Source organism: Peromyscus californicus, unplaced genomic scaffold, assembly GCF_007827085.1.
Source record: "Peromyscus californicus insignis strain IS unplaced genomic scaffold, ASM782708v3 Scaffold_7__1_contigs__length_154581171, whole genome shotgun sequence".
In the NCBI taxonomy this organism is placed as follows: Eukaryota; Metazoa; Chordata; class Mammalia; order Rodentia; family Cricetidae; genus Peromyscus; species Peromyscus californicus.
This window is the reverse complement of record NW_026294595.1, coordinates 82,410,319-82,436,586: the sequence shown is the minus strand read 5'-3', so window position 1 is coordinate 82,436,586 and position 26,268 is coordinate 82,410,319. Positions and strand designations below refer to the sequence as shown.

Genomic DNA, 26,268 nt, shown 5'->3' with positions numbered 1-26,268 from the left:
AATGGAATCCTTGGGTAAATTTTGGTATGAGGCCAAATAGACAACCATTCAGACACTTACTGAACATATACCCAAACCTAAATGCATTCTCCTACAACCTTCGCAGCTATTAATAAGGGATAATAGCTCTTGATACCTTATTCTCTAACTAGATGTATCTCTCTCAAGGTCAAAAGTTTGGTGCTGAAATTTAGAGGGTATTGAATATTTGTTATAATTGACACCCAAAGGAGAGAAAAGATCTGCTTTAATAGTAGTGTATAACGATCAACAATGTTTGAGCTACAAGTATGGGTAGATTGATAGACAGATGTAGATGCAGACAGACACACACATATGTATAAACATTCATATGTACACACACATACACACTAGATACTGGGTTACAAACTTAATCCTATGTTGTAAAATATAGGTCAAATTTAAATGAGAAAATAGAGTCACTAAAAGTAAGAGCAGTGAAGTGCTTTAAATAGGTCATGTGACTTTGAAGCTAAATAAGGAGGAGATGCCGAAATTGTGGATTTCAGCTTGATCAACCCGTATGTCAGTAGAAGACAGCTACTCAAAGAAACTTCTCAAAAACTCATCTGGAATGAGTCAATTTCTAATCAGAGCCCCAGAGGCTAACAGAGGTGGTTCTGCTATTAAAGTGAACTACGATGCCAAGTCACACAGGTGGAGGCAGCTGTGTGGGCAACTGTCACAGGATCCCGAGTACCACACAACTAAAAAAAAAAAAAAAAAAAAAAAAAAAAAAAAAAAAAAAAAAAAAAAAAACCCTCTGGTTTTTTTCTCTAGAAAGAAACTCTTGGTTTTATGGGAGATGAGCTTCCATCAGATTTTTCCCCAAATAACTAGGTTCCTGCAAACCAACACCATATGACTAATATGACCTAGCTCTTGACAGAAGTTATTTAAGGAGCAAAAATGATTTTACTCTTAAAACATAAGTAAAAATTATTATATTTGGCACTAGTGTGGTGATTCACACCTTTAATCTTAGCACTTGGGAGGCAGAGACAGGCCATAGTGAGACCTTGCCTCAAGAAAAAAAATAAAGCATCGTATTTATGTTTTGCATGCCTTTGGGAAGTCTGAAAACAGTAAGTAAACTACCAGGAAAGCAGAGTATCCTTTGATGACATTTACATGGAGTCAAGGGTTAGATTGGAATAGACAATGCCAGAATATAGAAGCAATGGACAACACAGAAAACATGGATAGGAGAGTTAGCGGAGAGATCAACCATGAAGCAGGAAGAAAAATCACGGGGCTGGTTATCTCTACATGCTAAATCCTCCTCCCCTTTTAACAGCCAGCTAAAATGCCGTGAAAATGCTGTGACCCCTGTCATTTTATCATCTCTAAACTGCGAAAGCTCCTTAACTGGACATTCATTGCTCCTGCCTGGTACTAGAGGTATTTATAGGCATCACACTTTCTCTCCTAGACTGTGAAGAACAAGCATAACAGCTCCATGCTTTATGCTCAGGACCAGACACTGTTATTTAGTATTTGCAGATGCATCACCTCAATGGAATTCTAATAACAGCCCTGTGAGGTGTGTCTCTTTTGTCACTTTGGGGGTGAAAAGAAAACATGTTCCAGAGGCCTAAGTACTTACAGCGTTCTTGTTTTTACAGAAGCCAGAAATGGAGACAAGATTTCAAGTGAAATCTGAAGATGGTGGTTTTCCTGCTCTGAAAGGTTGCCCTGTTCATCATGGCGTTCCCAGCACTGTTCTGAGAACACAGGGGGTGGTGTTCCACAAAGCTTTGCTCACTGGACTAGGGTTACAGAAATTCTAATGAATATGAAGGACGAGATCAACCATCTTGTGTTTCGGATCACTCTCTAAAATGCAGCCCAGAAAATAAAACAACATCAAGATGACTGGTATTATTCTCTACAGGCCCCAAAATTTCCAACTACAAAGAGAGCACAGGAGAAAGGGGAATGGAGACTGCGAGCTGTGTTCTAGTTTGTCCTTGGGTCCGCTCAGTAGAAGACACACTTATTGTACGTAAGAACAAGCTGCTCTAACTGACAAGAGCATCCTCCTTCGTTACACGGATGAAATGCAGAAAATCAGATGCGCACCGAAAGCTTCAAGTCTGTCACCTGAGCCACAGCATACCATCGACTCAGAAATGTCAGCTGTTCATCCTGGAACTGTGAACATTTCTTGGCTGCGGCCTGAATAAGAAGGACCCACAGACTTGAGATTTTCTTCTCTGAACGAGAAGAATGCTAGAGTGGGAGACATCAGCATCAGCCACAGTCAGACATTTCAGAGGCTTTTGTGGAGAGCCCTAAGGCATTATTTTCTTTTTAAACAAATACCACTAAACCAATTTTAATGTATCCACCTATTCTGTTAAGTGTAACAAAACTGAAGTCCAAGAGGGGTGACTCACTTCAGATTACACATTAGCCTCTGACCTAAAACACTATTTGGTATTTATTTTTAATGTGGTCTCTAACAAAAACTAATTAGTAGCGGAGGGCACTGTGTTAAAAATGGTACATTGAAACTGTGTAAAAAGTCACTGAGTAGAGATATAAGATGTGGATTTTAGTATGGGGTATTTTAATCCTTGTTAAAAATTTCCTCATTAATAAAAGGATTGATTTAATGAATGCATTTTTAGAGCTAAAGACCTGTGATCCCATCTATCAAGTACCATTGCTTTCATTGTATCTGCAACAGGCACTACAAGAGACCCATCAGATGTCTACATCCTGAGCCTGGTCCTCAAATTTTTCAGGAGAGATTTCATAACCATATTTAAGAATCTTGAGATGGATAGATAATATGAAATCCCAGATCATCTGTATGGACCCAATGAAATTTCAAGGAAGGTAAAAGGGTCAGGTCAGTACAGAGAGGGCTGGGAGAAGTTAGGGAGATGTGCTTGCTGCTTAGAAGAAAGTCAGGGAACCATGCAGGTGGTCAGGCCCCAGAAGGCAGAACAAGGATTCTTCCTCAGGGTCTTCAAAGGCAGTGAAGTCCTGCTGACAGCTTCATTTTAAAACTTGTGACCTCCATAATTTTAAGATAACAAATGTGTGTTGTCTCAAATCACACGCTTGTGATATTTTAAGCAGTAATAAGAAATTAATGCAAAACTAAATGTGTTTTGGTAAGATTTGTACACAGCTATATCACAAAAAGAAAAATCCAGAAAAATTATCTTTTGTAAAAATTGATTTGATATCAAAGGTGAAAAGTTTCTATTGTTAATGGTTTTGAAGTGAGAAAAGCCTCTGTGGGTGTAGTCATGAGATGTCTACAAAAGTAAAGCAGAGTCATGAGAACAATAATCACAGTAAGGAAAAAGTATTGAGCCGTTATTACATGCTAGGTGCCACGGTAAGAATATGACAGGTGCTATTAAGCCTTGTCTTCAGCATGCTCTGATTTCACTGACCATCCTCCTGCCTGCCCTGCCATTTCACGTGATACATAAGAGCAGCATTTAACCCAGCAAGAGGGACAAAGAGGAGCTGGGAGCAGATGAAAGGATTCGATAATGTTCTTCAAAAGAGAAGCCCGAGCTCACTTATCTTGCTTTAGTTCAGAACATACTCAGGGTTGTGAGCGTGAAATAGGAGGCAGGGCCTTTCATCAGCCTCATGTCAGACACTAGTTGACAGTATCCCACACACTGCTTCTTCTCATGGATGACCAAATACTCAGGCACCTCATTGAAAACCCATCTCCTCTAAGCCAAGTGCAGACACTTGAAGGGGAAAGAGGCATATCACAGATCTGCTTACCAGGCAGTTTTCATCGGAAGACTTACAACTGCTCAACTGGGATTTCCTATGCTGCATTTTCAAGAGAGGTAAGGATAAGAAAAAATACGTTGATGAGCTGCACATTCCTCCTTGACTCAGTTTCCCCAGAAAGTAAAATAAACTGAGTTCTACTATTTTAATCTGTAGTTTTCTACTTTATTTTCTGTATACTATTTTATTTTCTGTGCATGGGCATTTTGCCTGCATGTGTGCCTGTACCCCATGTGTATGCAGTGCCTGCCGAGCCAGAGAGGGTGTCAAAGTCAGTCCTAGGTGCACAGATACATACACAGTCCAAACACTTTCTCCCAGTGTCACTGTATAGGTACTGGGTTGGAATAGAACCCAGGTCTTCCAAAGAGCAGGCGGTGTTCATCACCACTGAGACATCTCTCCAAGCTCTCAAACTCCACTATTGTTAAAACTATTGAGTAATACCTTACCCCCCTTTTAGATCATTCTGCACAAGATGTAGATGCTGAGCTCACCAAAGCTGTCTCTGTGAGCACCATCATAGCAGCAACTCCTAAAATACCTTGCTAATGAATTAATTATGGAAATTAATCATGGAAACAAAAACAGCCCATAGTAAGTCTCAGTGTCTAATTCTAGAATCATGTAGAAAGCATATGTCAGCATTTACTCTTGTTTTCGCTTCATTCTAGTCACGTGTCCTCGGCGTCCTCTAAATATGGACAACAATGCTTCTTCTCATTATTTCATGATTTCAAAGACCACTGACTACATTACTAGGGAGTAAACCTCTGTGTGGAAGCACAAGTCCAACTGTCTAATTGTTATATCATTATGACTAAGCTAAAGAATACTGTGATTAGTTTAGCATGAAATGGAATGAATTAGAATCCCTGGAGCCTCACAAAGTGCAGGAAAAGCAACTATGAGAAGGAGGGAAATACTGTTATTGAAGTAGAAGAGGAACAGCTTTGTGGGGCTTCATTACTTCCTTCACGATGTGAAGATGTGTGTCCTATTTTACACACAGGCATGTGAGCGCAGGCACACACACACACACACACACACACACACACACACACACACACATTTGTATTTTATATAAATAACAATTACAGTGATTAAGTGGCCAAACATTTTGGCAAAACATTTTAAGTATATGGATTTAACTAGAGTTCTCTTTGGATAGCAGTCTGAATACTACTACAAAGATCTTAAGGCAGCTTCTAAAACAGTCATCCCACCGGGATTAATTCTAGGAGTTCTGCCAGGGTATAGGAAGCAGAACTAGCTCTGGCAGTATTGTTGAGATTTCTATGTAAGAAGAACAAAAACTCACAGAAAAATGTCAAGATACAGAACTGGACAAATAAATTCCTTTTGAATCTCCAAGTATGCCCTAAAAGATCTGTTTGGCTAGAGGAAAAGAGGGTGAGAGAGAGTAAGAGAATGGAAGAGGGAGAAGGAGGTGGTGAACCATGGAAAAGTAAAGGAGGAAGGAAAGAGGGAGACTGGTGTGGGAAGGAAGACAGAAAGAACTGTAAATATAAGTGCAAAGAAAAAGGGTAAAAGCACTACAGGGAAAGAAGAGAGGATTGGAGGGGAGATGCGAGGTAAAACTTTAAGTGAACACAGGCGTTAGTATTAGACTCAAGGGACTACATCTGAGGAAGTCCAAGACAAAGATATAAGAACAATTCTCTAAACTATCATTGCTTCTTGCTTTAACACTCACACAAACGTTGGCGGTTCAAATTGGTCTTCATAAACTTGCATCTGCATAAGTTATTCTTGAATGCAACCTGTAGCTCAGATAATTACCGTGTAAAAATACTAAAGTCTCAAAGAGTTTAAGCTTTCAATAGATAACAAACATTTCATTTTATTTACCAACTTCCATGACCTAAATCCTTGTAAGTGTCATTTATGGTTTTTTGAACCAAAGAAGTGCTTGTTGGAGGGTTATATGTGTACCTATGTGTCAGCATACATGGCTATAGAAATCATCGATGCTGCCATCAAAGTGACAAAATGAGATAAAATAACCTCTTGAAAAAAAAGAAAGAAAAGAATGATGCATAATTATCTGAATTTCCTTTAGGAAAGAATCTATTACCAATTAACTTTTTAAAAGTCATACATCTACTTACGTATACTTGTCTTACATAAGCTCTGAATTATATATTGGTTCTCCTTAAATATAAAGAGAATGATGCATCCAAGTCATACAGTAAATATCAGAATATGAATTAATTTAATATTGAGTGATGAACTACTATACAAATGTACAAAGAACAAGACTTACTAGTGAAAAACCACATTAAAGTAAGATAAACTAGATATTCATCAAGGGGAATGATTCATCCATCAAGATAGACCAGACATCCATCACCACGAACCAGCTATCTGTCGAGATGGACCGTGGCTGCACAAGGTGCCAAAAACAGTGTTCAGACCCAAACAAGACAATCATATCATATCCTCTCAGGCTCGGGGAACTTGTGGAAGAAAGCAGAAAGAGTGTAAGAACCAGACAATAGGTTGAAGCACTGTCAAATGTCATTTTCTGTGCAAGACATAGCAATTGAAATTAGAGCAATCAACAATTAGGCATGGATGAATGGCCCTACAGCCTCACTGCTGGACCATTTACTTCTTATGAATTCCCTTCAGTTGTATGCTCCAAAAGATTAAATGCCCTCCAAACAAAAACACAATTTATAAATCTAGGAAAGGAACTGTTAAGGATGGGAGGGGTGATGGGAATAGAAGGGAGATAATGGGAAGGATGTATGATCAGAATACCTTTTATACATTTATACATGAATAAAATTGTCACAGAACAAGATTAAGAAGTGAAGAAACATATTGTACGTCATAGGTAGTATGGCAAAATGGAGACTCAAATATATGGATATCAGATTATAGTATCTGCTATCATCCATAAACTCACCATTGATTTATTCCATAGGAGGAAGAACTACTTTGGAATAGCTTATATCTATATGATAATTACCTAATATTTGTTGAGAATGAAGTACAAACAGATATCCATCAATATCAACAAATATCCATCAAGGTGAATCAGATATTTGTCCAGAGAGATCGGTAACCATCAACATGGACCAAGTGTCAGACAATATGGAACAGATATCCATTAAAGTAGACAGACTCTACCAGCATAGATCAAATCTCCATCAAGATAGAATATTTGTCAAAATTAAGCATATATTTATCAAACTATACTGGATATCCACCAAGAGGCAAATGGGTAAAGCAGAATGTCCTGAATGTCTATGCCCCAAACAGTATCTAACAGTAAAATGAGAATGGCTGATGGACTCAATACAATAAATGGAAAGTAACCAAAAACAAGAGACCTCACAGTAGGTGATTCTACTTATCTAAAATCTAGAAATTTCAAACAGACATAGGTGACAAAATAAAGAGTTTTCTTATGTGTTGAATCCATGAGACCATATGGAGAAATGGACTGTGGAATTCAAAGGATTGTGGTGGTAAGTTGTGGAATTCCAGTACATATTTCTTAAACTTTATTTAGTTATATACTTAGGTGATACCATTATACATCACTAGTACTTCAACAAAGAAAAGGTCTGGTACAGTGCTGCACAATATTAATAATGCATCAGAGGCCTAGAGAGATTGCTCAGTGGTTAAGAACATTTGTGCTCTTGCAAAGGATCTGAGCTCAGTTTCCAGCAACCCATGTGGTGGCTCACAACCTTCCCTAACTCCATTTCCAGGGTATCTGATACCCTTTTCTTACCTCCAGAGTACCCAGTACACATGTGATATAGATGCCTACATATAGGCAAAGTACTCATACACATAAAATATAATAAATAAAGCTGAAGAATTTTTTTAAAGGGCACAAAATTGGCTGGGAAGGGAAGGAGAGTGACCTGGGAAAGAGTTTGGGGAGGGAGTGAATATGACCTAGTAAAGCTAACAAAAATAAATGTAAAAATTAAGCCAATACCAGCCAGGTGGTGGTGGCGCATGCCTTTAATCTCAGCACTTGGGAGGCAGAGCCAGGCAGATCTCTGTGAGTTCGAGGCCAGCCTGTATATATAGCCAATACCAAAAATTGTGAGAGAATGCTTAAAAAAGATGATGCATAAATATTTCAAAAATCTAGAAGAAAAGATTTCTCAAAACTTTTATCACAAAGCAATTATACTTGAGGAGACATTATGCAATGTATACATGCATTAAAACATACTGTTCTCTGTTAATTTGTTTTATGTATCAGTCAAAAATTTCATGTAAATAGAAAGATAATAAATAAAAAGTAAAGTCTGAATGCATATATATATATATATATATATATATATATATATATATATATATATATATATATATCCCCAGATAAATTCAGAAGTCATTTGAAATTCCTAACCATCCTGTGATAAATGAGTGGAATTTTTATGGTAAGAACCTCTCCCCTCAGGATTTATCTAATATTTCTGATACTTCTAATTCCCTGAGTAAGTCAAAGGAGTGAACGCCACTGATCTCCAGTGATGGAAGAAAAATATCAAACCCTGGAAGACCTAATGAACAAGACAGCCACAGGAGAGAAAAAGAGGTCCAAGAAAACAATGTCTTCTTTTGCTTCTGGAATGTGATATGCCTTGATGCGCACAGACTTATCTAAAAGTCTCATCAACTCGGTAAGGGTACAAAGACAAGTCTACACCCTGGAAAATTTTGACAAACATTCCATATCACACAATTTTGAAAGCCTCTCAGTCCTTGTACCTTCGTGCTTACTTTCTGAACACGTTTCCCCCTCTGGTTTGAATGTTGTCAGCCATATAATTGGGCAAAGAACACCGAGAATGGCATTTCATTACGTCATGTATTTCCACATAAAAAGGTAACAAAATATTTAAGAAAAAGTAAGTAGACTTATTGCATAGCTTTGGACAACTCCTGTCTCCTGTAACTAAATGCAGGAGCACACTTCTCAGGATGTTCAACTAGTCCTTGGAAATGGAACAAATATCAAATGGAACAACTCATACCAAGTAATTAATACAGTAATTTTCTGGCTAACAATTATTTTAAAAATCATATTTACTCCAAATTCAGCCACAGGATTTTAGTTCTAGGATTCTCCTCCAATACCCAATCTGTGGATGATAAAGTCTCTAAGACTAAATGATATCTCATTTCTATGGATTCACATCCTTCTATATGCTTTAAATCGTGCTGAATTATGTAGAATACCCGGGACAACACAAATCATATGTAAGTTGTTAAACTGTCTCATTTATGAAATAATGACCAAGATAAAAGATCTGTATGTATTCAGCACATATGCAATTGTTTGTAAATATATTTCATCCACAATTGGTTGAATTTACCAGTGTTGCACCCACAGATGCAAAGATTTTGTTTTGTTATCCAAAATTCAATCTATATATACCCAGAGCACACTAAGAGTACTCTGTTCTCTTGTGTGCATAGAGAATTGACTCTCTCAGAAATGTAATTGTTGATGGCATCCACAGAAAAGGTCTATTTTCAGTTATTAAGGAACCATGATGCTGCTCATTTTATAATGATTCCTGCCTTCATCTTATAATGGCTGTTTGGAAGAGAAAGGCCATTCTTAAGCATGAAAATGCAATATAAGGAAGTAGTCAAAGTCTTTTATGAATAAGAGCAAAGTATTTTGAACCATGGGAAGCAAAAACCACAACCACATGTGTATCTACTCAGCCAAAGCAGGAAAGATAATTAAGTAGTTAATATTGTGACTATGGTAGACATGAGATTTTTTTAATAAATAAATCAATTCTTCTGCTTCAGCAATCACTTTTTCAAGGAATTTGAAACAAATAGTTAAGAATTTGCTAGCACATATATTAAGAAACATGTCTTTAAACCATGGGGAGAAAGAAAAATAAGCTAACTCTCAAGTTTTTTCTTCACACACATATCAGAAAATTCTCTCAGTTCTTTTATCCAAGGAGTAAAACATGTTCCTGGCCAACATGACTAAAGAAGTACAGAAAGTCAAACAGAACTGTTATTGATGACTGCAGTGAGCAAGGATGAGTGTCTGAAATCACCTGAAACTTAGTGGACAGCTCTGAACTTGCTAGCAAGGTGTACTATCTCTCTATTTGATGTTGAATGTTCAGCAGACTAAACTGTTGATATTCACTAGGTAATGGCACTCACACTTTCTGCTTTTATTTTCTAACCAAACACCAAAGGGCATGAACATTAATTCCACAGAACAAAACAATGTTTTCAGGTTAAATTCAAGGCATAAAGAGATGGCAAAATTTATTAATATAAATATTTATTGTGTTCTAATAATTGTTTTTAAACAACTACAAAAAGGCACAATGTGTCACAAGCAAATATATCAAATATATAAACATGCTTACTGTGAAATTCTTGTCTGTGTAGCCAGGGTAACCTGTAGTTTAGGCAATACTATATATTTGTGTGCCCCTAGACTAAGAAAGTTTGCCAAAACACACAGTGAGCTCTCTATTCCTCGAAGCTTATAATTTGCTCCACATAAAAAATAAATGTAAGATGTAAAACCTAATAGAAATGAAGATAACTTTAAAACACATTTTATAAAATATTATCTCCAAAAGTACATATAATCTAGAGACCATACATATCCTATGGTTCAAGGATAAAGAGTTTGAAAGACAGGCTAAATTAGACTACTCTTTTCCCATGCATTGTTTCTACACACAGGGACAAGTTAGCTATAATTTGTTCTGGGGAGAAATTCTTCATAAAAAGAGATAGGGTAATAAACTGTTATGAACTAAAGAAGGATATGAATAGTTCATAATTCCTGTCATCAAACAGTGAACTCTGTCTCCATCTCTTGAATCTACAATTGTCCATATGACTTGTGTGGCTAATTAAAACATTAACAGAAAGACAAAGATAATGCAAATAGATGCTTGAGTGGTTCATCCATCATATTTACTCTCTCTTAACTGCTTCAGAGCTCAGCTTCATGGGAAGCTTACCCTACCCCACTGGGTTTTGAAGACGGATTTTTGGTCACTCAGGCGACATTTGTTTAAGGCAGTTTGGGGTGAGTCGGCCAAGAGTATACCTCCATGCTGGGTATAGCCACATATGAAAGCTCTGATGATCCTGAAAGAACCAGCCAAGGGAACTCAGCCAAACTGCCAATACACAAAATCACTATATTCTGAAGTTGGTTGGTACTTGGAAAATGCTAATAGATACATGTGCTAAACTAGCTTACAATGAAAGCCTTTAACAATTTGAACTGGGATTTATGGCCCTATTTATTGTAAATTGGTTCCATTAGATGCAGGATTAATTTATATGGACTGAGGGCTAATGAAAAGGAAAGAAATCTAGAAGATTGGAACCAAAGTTGATTTCTAAAATATAAACAGAATGGAGAAATACAAATTAAACTCTAGAACTAAGAGTTTCATAAATTAAATCCCATAAAATGAATTATATAGCCTTAGCATTAGAACTAAGTTTTGTAATTTCTCAAGGGGTCAAGAATTTACCTTGAATTCATGAATCTTGAAAGAATATAAGGGGAGATATTCCAAGATGCTGAAGACTCAATGGTTTCCACATATTTGTTGGCTATTGATCAGTACAGGCACATTTCAGTCTCTAACAAGTGGCAGGGCTATGACAGTGTGTGAAAGTCCATTCCAAAAACACCCACGAGTCTTTAAAATCAGAAGCATTGTCATAACTTTGCTACCTCATTTGGCATATTAATGTGTTTTAGGTTTTTATGTGCTTATTTTAGAAACTGTGAAGTAGCTCTTGGCTTTATAGCCTGTTTACAAAAGTGACTGAACCCTGAATATGTAACTATGACTTGGGGTGTCAGGACCTCTCTGGCAAACAAGGTACACTTAGAAGAAATAGAGAATTTATTATAATATAAATTTATTCAAATTTTAAAAAGATTACTTGTTTCTTTCAACAATGTATCTCTACTAAAAAAGGAATAATTGAGACCAGTTATAGTTTAATTGAGTCAATTATTCCAAAATTGGTAATCACAAAGATGAGTAGCTAATAAGAAATATAATAAGGTCTCAGAGGTTAGAATGAGAAATATTTGAAAAACATCCCAGGATGCTTCAAATTTTTCATAAATCTGGAAGAAGAACTTGAAAACAATGGCAATGGTGGTGGGGAACCTGAGTCTTTCATTAAAATTTTGAACCTGGGAAGTTAGGCAGACAGACTGTTCCTCAAGGGCATTAGACAGTACCAGAATATCCTGTGCTGTTTCCAGAACACAGTAAAAAACATAGCATATGTTCTCCTTAAAAACCAGGGTTCTATGCAACTGGACTCTCTTAAGCAAGACATGAGATTCAGTCCTCCAGTGCTGAGGTGCTAAAAGATGGGCACAAATAGGAGAAGCATTTACTCCTCAATAGTAACACATCAAGTGAGTGAAAAGTTAGGCATTCCTTTATGAAAACGTGAAGAAAAGGAATAAAGTGGAGAAGGAAAACAAAAAGGAGGAAAAAATGGAAATGAAACCTGTGTTCAAGTATAAATCTTCCATAGCGACATTCCTGTGAATCTGCTGAGAAGTATGCAGATAGTATCTTAAGACATTATCTTTCTTGAAACTGAATAAAGGCATAAGGGATGATATATAGTATCATTAAGAGAGACAAGGCAACTGAAGCAAGGATCTCCAGCTAGAATGAGAAGATAGACATATAATTAACCTGATCTCTATGATCCAAATGAGAAGGAACAGGGGACCACTTACAGGAGGATGGAGAACTAAGACAAAAGACTTTGCCTTCAACTGCTTCAGCAACATTTGTCGTTCTAAAGCAATCTACTGTATGAATAGACAAAGCTGAGGTCAACATATAGCCACTCTATTATTGATAATATTTAAATGATTCATGCTGCTGAGCTAAAGAGAACAGCAAATGACTCCCAAAGTTGTTTCTTGCCATACCAGTTTCATTATTGATATAATACATCCTCTTGTGAAAAAAAGGCAATGTCAGAGAAATGAAAATCCTTTTATTTACAAGTGTTCAGTTTTCTAGGGGAAGCAAGCATCAAAAGATGTTCAAAAACTAAATATATATGTGAAGATACTTATCACATATTTGTTTATAATAAAAATATTTAAAGTTGAGAAAATACACACCATATTGGAATGACCAAGAAAAATTATGCACATTGAATGAATAGAATATCGTATAGGTGGAAAATCTTAGTAATAAAATAAAATAAAAATAAACTATGTAGTAATAGTAAGAAAATGGTAATGATATATGCTCAGGGATAAATACAATTTGTATTATAAATATATGACAATTGCTATGAGGTAGGATAGAGATGCATAGAGGAAAGGGAACTGGAGAGAGGTTATTAAAAAGCTTTTCCTCTCTATTCTGTTTTATATATTAAAAATGTAATATAGTTATATTATTATAGTAAACCAGTTATTTAAAATAACTCCTAAGGTTTTTATTATAATAACTATGGCTTTCTTTCATTATCCCTGCATGCCATCATAGTTACTTGAGGTCATTATATTAATCTATATTACTATATTACTGTCATAAGATAAACATACTTCAATAGCACTCTTTAAAAATACTTAGCATTGACTGTGCAGCATTCACAAAGCAATGAGCAAATAATGTCTTCAGCCTTCTCAGTATAAATGTACAAGTTGAATCCCCCAACAATGTGTATGTTCATGTCTGTGTGTGTCTGTGTGTATATGTCTGTGTGTCTGTCTGTGTGTGTACGTGTCTGTATGTACAAGTGTATATATGTGTGAATGTGAGAGACAACCTAAATGTCTGTTTCCAGCTTGTTTAAGACACGGTCTCTTCTTGTTCAGTGGTACATTGCTAGGCTTGCTGGCCCACAGCTTCTAGGGAATCCTGTTTCCACCTTGTATCTTGCCATAGGAGCTACAGGTAGCCAGTGCTAGCATATCTGGCCTTATATGGATTCTGAAGATCTGAACTCGGGTCCTCACTCTTGGAAGCAAGCTCTTTACCTATTGAGACACCTTGCCCAAAAACATCATACACATCATTAACTGTTGAACTACATGGAGCACACCACATTCCCGTGGGTCTCTATATCACTGAGTAGCATAAGCCAGGGGAAATATGTCATTTAGCTTCTACTAGAGTAAATGCAAATGAAGGTACTTTTCACAATTGTATATTAGTCTCTTCTAAAAGACTGCACAGAAATAAGAAGCACAAATTAATCATTTTATTCACTCAAGGAATAAAAAGATATAGGTAACTTGATTTAGATGTGAACAAATAAAGTGAGCCAACTACACATTCACCCAACTCTTTCTCCCAAAACTTCTATTGCAATAGTATATGGAAAAGCCTAAGCACTTCCTTCTCTGAGCAGCTGAAAGAGCTTGCTGTTGTTGTTGCTGTTGTTGTGGTGGTTGTTATTGTTTTAGAGCGTTAAGCACAAACATGTTTATTGTCCTAGTAGAGAGGGGCAATGACAAATTCTGGTCATGTTTTTCTTCTGCTGACACTTAGCTGACTGTATTTATCTCCACTCCCAGGCATCCATAGAAAATAACAAATTATTTCAGTGTGATGATTTTTAGCAGGATAAATCTATAATCTAGTAGGTTTGAGTTTTCATCACTCATGCAAGCATACAAAGACGAGTTTTAATTATTGATGATTAATCTGGTTTTCAACCTTTTCTCCGTGTTATCCATTGAGAAACCAAGAAATATCTCTAAATAGAATTTACTAATAGAAGTAATGACAGTATCTAAATTAAAATAAAATGCTATTTTATGTCATTATAAACCCTGTCTACTGATTATCCTCCCCAATATCTTATCTGATCATTTGCTAGTAACTAACATCTGACAACTAAGGTGATCTGAGAGGTTAGTGCTAGGTCAACACTGAACCTGCTAAGAACCTGTGGAGTCCTAAGACTGAGTTATCTGAGTTGTCTGCCTAGTGCTTCCCATTCACTATCTGGGAGCTGCCTAGAATTGTTCTTGAGTACATTCTGTGAAGCCATCTTTCTGGCCAGAGTTTCATAATGAGATACTTTTACTCCTATTCTACGAAGACAGCAACGTTTACTTCTTCATGGCTAATGGCCAAGTTTTATATGTAGAATGACTAAACTGTAAATAAACACTGTACTTTGTGAAATTATATGTTTAAAAATATTAAGGAATAGAAAAGCATGATTATTGAAAATTTGTTTTAAATAACTAATAGAAAAAGAAATGACTGTGACCTTATTTTTTTCTAGGGGTCAATGGGGATTAACCATTCCTCTGTTCAAGTATAAAACTTAATACTTCTATAGAATAATTAAGTAATTGATAATCAATGTTAATTAAAATTTTTCTAGTGTCATAGAATCCATCCATTGATTCTAGAAAAAAAATGAAACCGAAAATCAAGTTACAGAGATAAAATCTAAAATGAAAGTTAAAGGTAATTAGGCTAATATATTTATATTCAAATGCACACATAAGGAGGCATTTTCTTCTGAAAACATAACAGCCCTTCCAGGGATACAAACCTCCAAATTGTCAAAGTTTGTTCTGCAATCATTCAAACACAACTCACAGGCTTTAAAATATTGCCCCAAACAGGATAATGTTATATGATATAAAGTTATTTAATAACTAAGAAATGTAATCTACTTAATGTAATCTTTCAATTCCACATTCCACTCTCTGGCTAGGTGAAGATGCATCTTAAATGCATTTTCTTTCTCTTAAAGTGCTTCTGAATGAACCACACAGAACATTCTGGCATCGATTACTTTCAATCTGTTTCAGAAACTGTAAATAAATACATGTCCTTTCATCTCTAATTTCCAGTATTAAGAAAAATGTCTACCTCATTTCCCCCTTCATAATGTGTCAACAAGCAAGTCAACTGTTACAATCCCTTCAAATATTAATGATGTGCTGGATAATTTAGGACAATATACATTTTCAAGTATATAGATACTTCAGATACTTTCAAAAAAATTATGTAGTGTAGAAAAAATATCTTACTCTCAAGAATTCGCATTTAATACACAACATGTCATATTTTGAAGGCACCAGGAATAGTCACTGCTTCTTAAAGTAAAGCCAAGAAATCCCATGAGATGACGTTTTTATAATTAAAGGTATTTCTCTAGCAAAATGGCTAGAAACTGAAAAACTTTCAAATTTAAAGAGAATCCAGGATGCATTTGATTCTAATGGCTTTAATGAAGCAAAATTGAACTAATGCTCCACAAAACCAAGCAATCCACTTGGCTTTATTTTGTTCAGTTATTTATTTATTTTCCTTTCCATTCACTGACCTGACCAAGTGTTTTGGCTTCAAGTAGTAGCAACTTCAATTAAAGATAATGTTTGTTTGGCTTGAATGAAGACTCAAACCAGGGACTCTAATGTAAGTCCTGAGATACTCAGAAAACAAACAAGGTAGTCCTTAAGGCACACTTCACAGAAGAGTAGGGTGTTCTCAAGGTAATGATACCAGGAGAGACCCGCAGATGCCATCTCAACTGCATCTCAATATTGGAAGCCTTACTTCCAAAACAGAAGATCTAGACATGGTATGACTTAAATTGAAGTTTAAAAGAGAAGCTGGCATGAAGTTGCTTTAAGAATGAACTTCATTAGGAGACATATATTCACCACTATAGTCAGCCATGACCAAGTCTAGAATTAGGAGAGCATGAGAAATGATGGCCACCAAGAATAGCATGAAGGGGTGTCCTAAAGAGACAGACCTTTCGCTCCAGAGAACAAAAGAGCTTTTCAGTGGCATCAGGAAGTTTTCCCCATACCATGTGGCTTAGCTAGGTCTAAGCTTTGTCCAAAGGGGTAATAGGCAGGTACTACAAGCTTATCCTACAGCTATAACCTGTAAGGCCATGCTTTCTTATCAACTTTCTGTTCCAGAAAGAGACTGTAGGGATGGAGACATGGCCTGATTTCTGGAAGAGGGAGAGAGGTATATGGAGTCTCTATAAGCTAACAAGACAGTGTCTTGAGAACAAATGAAAATCTGAGCCAACACCAGCTATATCTCAGCAATGCAGACTAAAAGTCTCACAGAAACATTAAAATTGATCTCACATTTTCTCACTTGACCAACTGCAATTACACAATTCTGTTTCCTAGTAGATGTAGTAGAAATAGCCACCCAAAACAAACAAACAAAACTTTTTGCATTTAAGAACAAAATCTATGCCCTTATTTAGGTCAGAATTTGTGGAAGCAATATCGGTTGTATTTTTTTAAAAGAAAATATTCTTATGGAAACAGAAGAATGATGATCTCAGAAATGCTACTCAAGAGATTTTTAAAAATAACGTTTACTCTTTTTCAGATATTTCTAATTTGTGTTGTCTTCTTTCACTTCTGTACCTCTCTTTGTCTATCTGTCTACCTATTTACCCATCTATCTGTCTATCACTCTACCTATCCATCATCATCACCACCACCATCATCGTCATCTGTCCCTATACTTCTCTCTCACTACTCTCTCTCATGTTACTAAATTAAAGAATGTTGAGAGGCAGAGGCAGGTGGATCTCTGTGAGTTCGAAGCTAGCCTGGTCTACAGAGGGAGTTCCAGGACAGCCAGGGCTACACAGAGAAACCCTGTCTTAAAAAACAAAACAAAAGAAAGGAAGGGGAGGGAGGAAAGGAAGGAAGGAAGGAAGGAGGAAAGGAAGGAAGGAAGGAAGGTAAATTCTGTGGAGGAAATACTTTGCACACAATTACCATCACTCTTTGAAAACACTAACTATTGTTACAGCTTTAACAACCCCTCCCCCCCCCCCGCCTCCAAAAGTAAGTTATGTCAGCTTGGATTTAGAACTATTTATTATTCTGTTGGTTCAGAAGCTATTATTTAAAAAAGTACATTTCAGGAAACAAGATACGATTTTTTTAAAGTGTCATTTCTTCATAATAGTCTGGCAGTTCAAGCTCCAGTAAGAAACTAGACCCTGTCACAAATGTAGATAGCTTCTGAGAAAGAAGAAAACATAGGAACAATGGGCAAAATTGGATTTTTTACAAAAATGAATCTTTTTCATATCTTAAAAATTCATTTACCTAGATATGATTTTCTGAAGATTCAGGACATCTTGCATAGCCCAGCCTGCACTTAAGGAACATCTATGGAAAAAATAACTGCTGAATGAGAAGTCTGTACACAGTTTTTTTCTTCTAATTTTAGTCTGGGTAGGACACCCATAAACATCATTAGAATTTTTTTTCCCCTTTGGTAATACTATACAGTAGGATAAATCTGAAAATCTTCATAATAGAACACTTCATTGTCTTTGTTCAAGCTTCCCAGTCAGGGTTGATGTCAGCCACAAAGGGACCAACCTAAAAATAGACTGAGTGAGCGGACTATAGCTTGCCTGCTGTCAGCTCCTCACGTTAGCCCTGAGTGGAAAATTCAGGTGCTGCCTCTTTGTGTATAAACACCTCCCCTTAAGCAAATCAATGTAGCAGTCAAAGCAGTTTCAGTAGCCTAAGGTGTAACACAAGAGGCATTTAAAAAGCTGGCAAATCAACATTTTTGTCTAGGGATCAAAATGAGGCTGATGTTTATGTTTATGAAAATGAGGACATGTTTATGAAGCAAAAGACATCAAACTCCCCTTATTTGTGACTCAATACCTAATAACAACTATGTCAGAACAGATTTTATTGTTGTTATTATTATGTTCCCAGGTCGTTCCACACCAGCATTGTTTCTACACAGTACTAAAGCATCTGGATGAAAAACAGGAAGAAAAAATCTAATCATCCAGCTGTTTCAAAAATCCCAGCTGTTCAGTAATAGGCAGAAAAGAGCTAGCATAATGACAGGACAGAAGAGACTCACAATGCAGGTGACAGCAGGAGCTCTCTGGATGTGCACTGCTATGACCTGATTTATAAAATAGCAAGACATCTACTTAAATCACACACAAATAGCTCCTGCTAAGAACTGTGTGAACAGAGAATGGCAATGTCCTTCATATTGCAGGCTCAGGTGGAAGTAATGATGTGTGACAAGAGTGGGGTCTTGGGAAGGTGGGCGAGCCAAGCATTTTCTCTGTCTGTCTCTTCAACCTTAAAATATGCTTAGTAATCAGGTGAACGATCAAAAAGCAAACAAAAATGATATCTCTGTATACTTTACTTTTTCTTTAGTTTAAACATACATTATAATCTTACACCATTACTCATCACCAAAGCCCTTCAGGGAAGAAACAAAATATTTTCAAGTCAGATGGCTTTTTTTAATCTCTTGCAAAGGTTATAATGTAACTAAGCCTTTATAAAACTGAAAAAAAGGGGGGCAGGAGGCTTCCAGCATGTGATTTCCAGCATGTTTTAGCAGTGAAGGTAGGATTTACCTCCTGTGACATGAGACTAATCTCTGAGAGTGACACCATGGATGTACAAGGAGGAAATGGCAGTTCCTGAAGAGAACTGCTCCCATCTAAAGATTCCTCTCGATCTCTTGAGAGAATAAAAATAGGCTGGCATCACAAGATGACTCACACCTTGAGATACTGTATGTTGCTTCATGCTTATCTATCTAGTCTAACCCTTTCTTTCTCACACTGCCTGAAAGCCTGTGAAATATGTGGATTCTGATAGTGAAATGACACCTCTTCTCTGCGTGGATGAAAAGCAGTCACTGCAACGGCTAAATCAGCAAGGAGCATATGACAGCAGAGTTCTAATTAGGTTGCACAACTTTTATGATTTCTCCATTCCTCTAAGCATTACACACAAGCAATAACCAACATAAACATCAACACATAGCTCTACGTTAGTGATGTTCATTCCCAGAGCTTCTGTTGGTTACCTAGCTCAGTTTCAATATATGACCAGTGCCCAAGTGTCAGTCTTTTAAAGATGTGAGAATACCATTTGCAGAAGGGAAAAGTGAGTTTTAGCCTAATTTTGCAGCAGCGGGTGTAGCTTTCACATGTAAGTGTTCTAGGAGACAGAAAGCAGAGAATTGTGACAGTGGGACATGCACTTCCATATGCCTACTCTAGGAGATGCATGCACTCTTCTGGATACCTTGGGTTAGCAACAATATATAATTAGCATTATAAAATGCAGCTGTTTTTAGACTGATCTAGCTAATTATGCCAACAAATTGATGACTTCATTTAGGCATCACTCCTTGCTTCTTGACCACCTGCCTCCTACTCCGCCTGTCTCTCAGTTGGCTCTGGTCCTAGATCCTGATTCTATTCTGGAAGAAATTGGTCAAGAACTCTGAGGTCACTTATAGATACTCAGAAAAGTTACCCTAATATTCCAACGGTATCTGTTTACTATGATACAGTGAGCAGGCAGACACATCTTGTGTTGTATTTTATAATTACTGAAGTCAGTTTGAAAACAGACCAAAAACAAATGTTGCAAAAGAAGGCATCAAATACACCTGCCACCATCCAATCAATGCACAAGTGCCTATCTATGTTAGAAAGCCAAAATGGTTATATGAAATCTATCGATTTAAATATAATATTGAAAGTCAAGGAAGGAGTACAGAAATGCAAAGGGATTGCATTATATTCTCAGGAAGAATGAATTAAATAAGTCACTATTTCCAGGCTACATCTCTCTCCAAACAAATAGTTCTGACTATATATTGCAACCTCCAAATATATTAATTTCTTAAGATGGTTAGCTAGAAATATGCCTGAAGTTAATAAAATAATATGAAACTTAGGATCTCTAACTACTCTTTTCTTAAATCTCATTCTATTATTAAGACAATCAACCTGAAATTTAAAAATTCTGGGAGAAGGACAGCTAGTTTATTTAAGGGTGCTCCTAGCAGGTCAAACACATTCCAGTGAATGACACACACCCAAGAATACAAAGGCAGCACTCATTGGCTTTGTTGTTTTGAATGCAAGCACAAAATTGAGTAGGTATGGAATGGGAGATAGATATGGAAGAAGAGAAGGTAGGGGAGCAAATATGAACAAAATGTATGAAATTCTCAAGAATTCATAAAAATATTTTTAAAAATAGATAATGACCTATTAAAATTTTGTTTCAACCAGAAATGGCAAGTAAGTAAATAAATCTTAAACCAAAGGCTTTCCCTAGGGAGTCTATAACCTCTTCACAGACATCAGTCCAAAGAGACTCATTAATTATTTCCTACTCTCCCTGGTAGCAACTGAAAACCTCTTTTGGATCATGATCCCTACCATTGAGAAGGAAAAGAAAGACTCACTCAGGTGCTATCAACGCCATGAGTGTTCTTTGGGGAAATCACCAATCCATTCAAGTACAAGCTTATTCAGTCTATAAATAGAACAGCATGCATCTTCCAAGCTAGCTAAGATGGTCCTTATCATGACTGGGTATGGATTCAGATAATTATCATCTGGTCTTATACAAAAGCCTGTATTCTCCAACTATTTTATGTGAGTGCCTTCAGAGACTAAGAGATATTAATAACATAAAACTTTTAATATTATAGTTAAATTGGACAATTGAGGAGACATATCCAGCAAAATTTACAAGAAAAACACAGAAAGATAATAGCTTTAGGTAAGTCTAATTTCTAAAGACTACTAGGTTCCTTTCCATGTGCATCTTTTATAGAATGAAAATAATGTGTCTAAAAATAAACATTTTGCAATGTCCCATGAAGGAAAAATCAAGCTTTCTTCCTGAGATGGACACTCCTTGTCCCTGTATCCCATGGGACTCCTCAGAGGTTAGCTCTAATGCCATTGTAGGTCTAAGATACAAAATCTAACCTAAAGTTTAAAAAAAAAATTACAATCCTCAAATATCACCATTTCTCCACAACGCATATATTTTACTAATGGAAAACTTCACCTTTTCACTTCAGGCTATCTTTTTGCAGTATCTCAGATTACTCATTTGCTTATACACATTTTGTCCTAACAAAGAAAGAATAAGAAATGCATAATACACATAACATGTGCATTATGATATGTATGATATGTAAATGTGATTCTTCTGAAACAAACGAAATTAGTTGGTCCAGCTTTAGTTGATACTCAGACTCTGTTTATATAACTGCTTTTTGAAGTGATGGACCTCCACTAACCAGTAATTAAAGAAGCTGTGGACAAAAACATCCTTGCTCTCCTGATACATGGAAAAGTGAAAAGAATGAAGCACATTTCTGCATGATATTAATGTCTAAAAGAAGAGAGACCATCCTCTATATTTACTGGGTTTTCCTAGATGACTGTTAAGAATACTGTTAAGATGGGCTAACATGTCATCTGACATTTCACAGAAAATATTAACCTGCATATTTGATCCATAGCTACTTTCTGGTTTACAGCATCTGCAACAATCACCTCTTCATTATCTCTGAAAACCACAGGAACCAGACAAAACTGCCCTGTGTGTTTCATATTTATCTCCTGCATTGGCTCATCAGACTTAGCTGCACAGTTAGGTCTTGCTTATTTTCTGAATTCTGATTTTTTTCTTTACACGGTGTTTTTTGAGTCAAGGTTTTGATATGTAGCCCTGAAACCACTTATGTAACCCAGGCTTGTCCTGAACTGGTGACCTCCCTGGCTCAGCTCCTCAAGTGCCGGGATTAAAGGCATGTGACACTATGTTCATATCTGCATACTCTATTGATGTACCCTTTTATGGCTTTGTATTTCCAAACCGTCTATGTATCAATGGAAAATGGAATTCCGAGCCTGAGTAAAGACAGTCCTGGATGAGAAACCAACTATGAATAATCTATAAAATAGATCACTCCTAGGTCAGAAAGCAAGAGTTAAATAACTATTTCTGGATCAAATCTCAAAGTCATCTAGATGCTGGTGACCTTCATACAAATTTACATTTCAAGACACCAGTAACAGCAAATAGATACAAACTAAAGCTTAGGTCAGCCCCGCTGTGGCTCATGAATTGGAGAGTATGATTTCCAGGATGATAAGGTTTCATAAGGAACACAGAATTGGCCTGATAAATCCCCTCTGATCCTGAAATCTGAATGGGAAATGCCTGGCTCTCTCTGAGAACCTCAGCTGATAAACATGTGCTATGCTCTTCAAAGGTACCAAGTCATGCCTGGGGTTTAATCTTTCTCCCTCTCCTCCAAAATGATCAGATTTTCTGAACCTCAAATTGGACCAGATGGCCTGATACATATTAGCATACTTTTATGAAGAAGATACTGTGAGAAATCAGGACTGCTATGGAAACAGACAACGAAGCCAGAAATAAAATTTCTATCACAGTCCTAATCTTAATTTACTTTTTAGAAGTACATATTCCCATTTACTGAAAAAAAAATAGCTTTGGTTTCTTCAATCTTGAACAAAAAATATTTCATCAGCCTTCATTCAAATAGGAATTCAGATCCCAGTATTAAAAAGCAAGATTTTGGTCTAATCTAGGGAAGCTACATTGATCTGGAAAATTATATACTTAAAATCAAGTTTCTTGTCAGCAGGAAAACCAAGCGGTACCTTTTGTCCATATCAAATGTCCCTTGCAGAATTCAGATTGACTTTTGGGTCAAGAAGATTTCCTGGAACAGGCCCTTTTGTCACTGAATGACAGCCCATAACCATTCTAAACTGTATCAATAAAAAAAAAAAGACACAAGATATCCATTACACTCTGCATGGCGCACATGAGCATGTCACCACAGGAACACTTTTTAAAATGTAAACAAAATCTACATATATTTCCACTTGACTTGGTAATGACATTAATATGACAGACACACCAGTGCCCTGAAAATTAGCAATGGACAACACCATTTCTGATTCTGTTGAAAAGCAGAGTTCTGCTGTTATTATTTAAATCAGACGAAAATTACTTCCCATGATTAATAATCACTTTTTATGAACTAGGACAATACATATGTTAGCCCTGTATATTTTCCTTGGTTATATCTATTCATAGTTTGGGTTTTATTTAAACATATGCATGTTTAATGAAACGGGCTTTTTGTTTTGTTTTTCAAAGCTTCAATGGTTCTATGTGAAATAAACTCAACAAGAAATGCAAAAATGCTTGTAAAGTACTACACATGTCTAAGCATAAAATGAGTTCCCAGCACAGGTCAGAACACTATGACAACACTGCTCTTCAATAAAGAAAAACAATAAAAATATTTACTTACCAACCTTCACTTGTATGTATTCAACTGGAGACAGAGGAGGTATTTTTCACTAATTGAATACCTTCCCTTTATAAGTTTGTAGAATAAAGAGCTTTAAAATACACCCTATTCACTCAGTTTGGTTTATATTTTAAAATTATCAAATTCTTGATTTTTCAATTAATTTAACAATGATTACAAATATTATGATGTTGTTGCTTAAAAAAAACCACAACCTCTGCAGATGGTGTTATCATCTCAATGGGGTATTTAGTTAAATCAAAATAGTCTTATCAACTTCATAGTAGAATTTGGGTACTGAAGGGATAAAATAAAAATGTACCCCAACATTCCAATTTGTATTTTTAAAAAGAAGTAAAGAAATAATAAAGCTTAAGAATCAAATGACACAGTCTATGCACAGCTCTTGTGATTTCCCTGGACCAACCATCACTCCTCTGGCACCATCTCCCTTTTAGAGAAATGAAAAGAATATCTGCTCTTCCTTTCTTTCTCATAACCATTAGGTATCACTGCTTCCTTTTTAAGAATTTGCAAGAAGTAACAGTGCATCGACCTGTGAAAGGATCCTGATTAAGATGACATTCAGATGGTGTGATCTGGTTGTCATCTGGAAAGGGCTTCTGATCCTAAGCATAATGATCTTGAATGGGATTGCTTCTATTTTTCTTTCCCTGTATGGTAAACCTGTACATATTTCAAACCTGTATGGTGGCATCTAAGAAAATACAGTTTCCTAAATCAGTTTACACAGCAGCATTATTCGTTGGTAGAAAATCTTCACAAAGGTCCTAAAGCACTTTGCATAGCTTGAACCTGGGAATTGTCAGTTCACAGGTGAACTGAACAGCCGACTTCCACATGAAGAAGTGCCACTCGCACAAATGCCCACCCTCAAGGCAAAGGGGCCTAAAGCTTTCCTCTCAAGGTAGAATTAATCCACGCACCCTAAGATAAATTCATCTTGCATGGAGGAAAACACTTTGAATGACGATCTAATATTTGGCTTGAAAGCACATGACTGACAGTTCCATCAGTTTCCGTAAAAAAAAAAAAAAAAGAAAGAAAGAAAAAAGAAAAGAAAAGAAAAAACCTCTGTGAGATAAAGGAAGCCCCAGGATTCTTAATTATCTGTAGCTTATGAAGTCTCATAATTTTCAAATTAATCCATATCATCAAATAAACTTAATATAACTTTTCTGATTTAGAAAGGAAATGCCAAAGAAACAAAGAAATTCCGAACATTTCCCGCCTTATCACAGACAAAGCATTACTGTTACTTCTACAAAATACTCAATGAATGCCCCATGCTAGAGAACTGTTGAATAATTTAGAAATCATATCAATTACTTGCATTAAACTCAACATTTCAGAGCTTTCAAGCTTTCCTTTGCTTTCCTAAATCCTGGGACTTAATATGCTTTTCTACTCATTACAAAAAAGAAAAAAATAAGGTATAGACATGTTTAAGTGACTTTTGCCAAGGGATTATGACCATGCCTGTCAAAGGCTCATTACATTTTGCTCCAGTGCAATGTATTAGAACATCATTGTGTTAGAACTTCTGTACAATGTATTAGAATGCCGTCTCTGGAATCCTGATCACAAGGTGCCACCGTGTCATTCAATCATCTCCACCGCTTGCTGCCTTTCCTTCTCCAGACAGAGTTCTAGCAAAATGTTTCCCCATGAGTGTAGAGAAAAGACAGGAAGAGAGGCATTGACTAGAACTCTTTTCACTTCAAACACCATTAAAGGAGAGGGAGAATGTATCCAGGGATTTTGGGGGCCAAAAGTATTTGAGAAAACCAATTATAAGGGTGGTGTGGGGGTGTTTCTTTTGTTGTTTATTTTTGGTTTATTGGGGTTTGTTCACATTTGTCAAGTTTGTTACAGGCTGAAATGGCAGACACAGTGTTATCCCACAATGCTCAGGACAACCATTTTTTAAGAAGATTTTATTTTGTTTGGTTTTGTTTGGAGTTTTATATATATATAAATGTTTTCATATATATATATATGAGAGTAAGGCCTCGTCTGTGTTTTACTGAGTGATCTGAGCTGTATTTCATGGTGACACAGTGGTGCAAGGCTCATCACTTCGTGCTCCCTCAAATTCAAGAATACCTGTTGTCAGTTAAATGGAAGTGCAGTCCTCGGAAACCCCCTGTGGCAAACATGATACTGATTACAATGTCGATAAGGAAACCAAATGTTCTAAAACCACTCCTCTCTAGCTCAGTTTTAGCAGAGTGCTTTAGCATTTGAGGTG

General features: G+C 36.4%; 1 long non-coding RNA gene across 3 annotated transcripts in view; it reads left to right on the top strand.

Annotated features, from left to right (window-relative positions):
* The window catches only part of LOC128100764 (uncharacterized), a 199,930-nt gene extending 173,688 nt beyond the window's left edge, over positions 1 to 26,242 (top strand). For all 3 annotated transcript variants that reach the window (XR_008214925.1, XR_008214927.1, XR_008214926.1), the window contains one exon: positions 1,647 to 26,242. This is a non-coding gene — a long non-coding RNA (uncharacterized LOC128100764). The remainder of the gene's footprint in view (positions 1 to 1,646) is intronic.
* Positions 26,243 to 26,268: the final 26 nt, after the last annotated feature.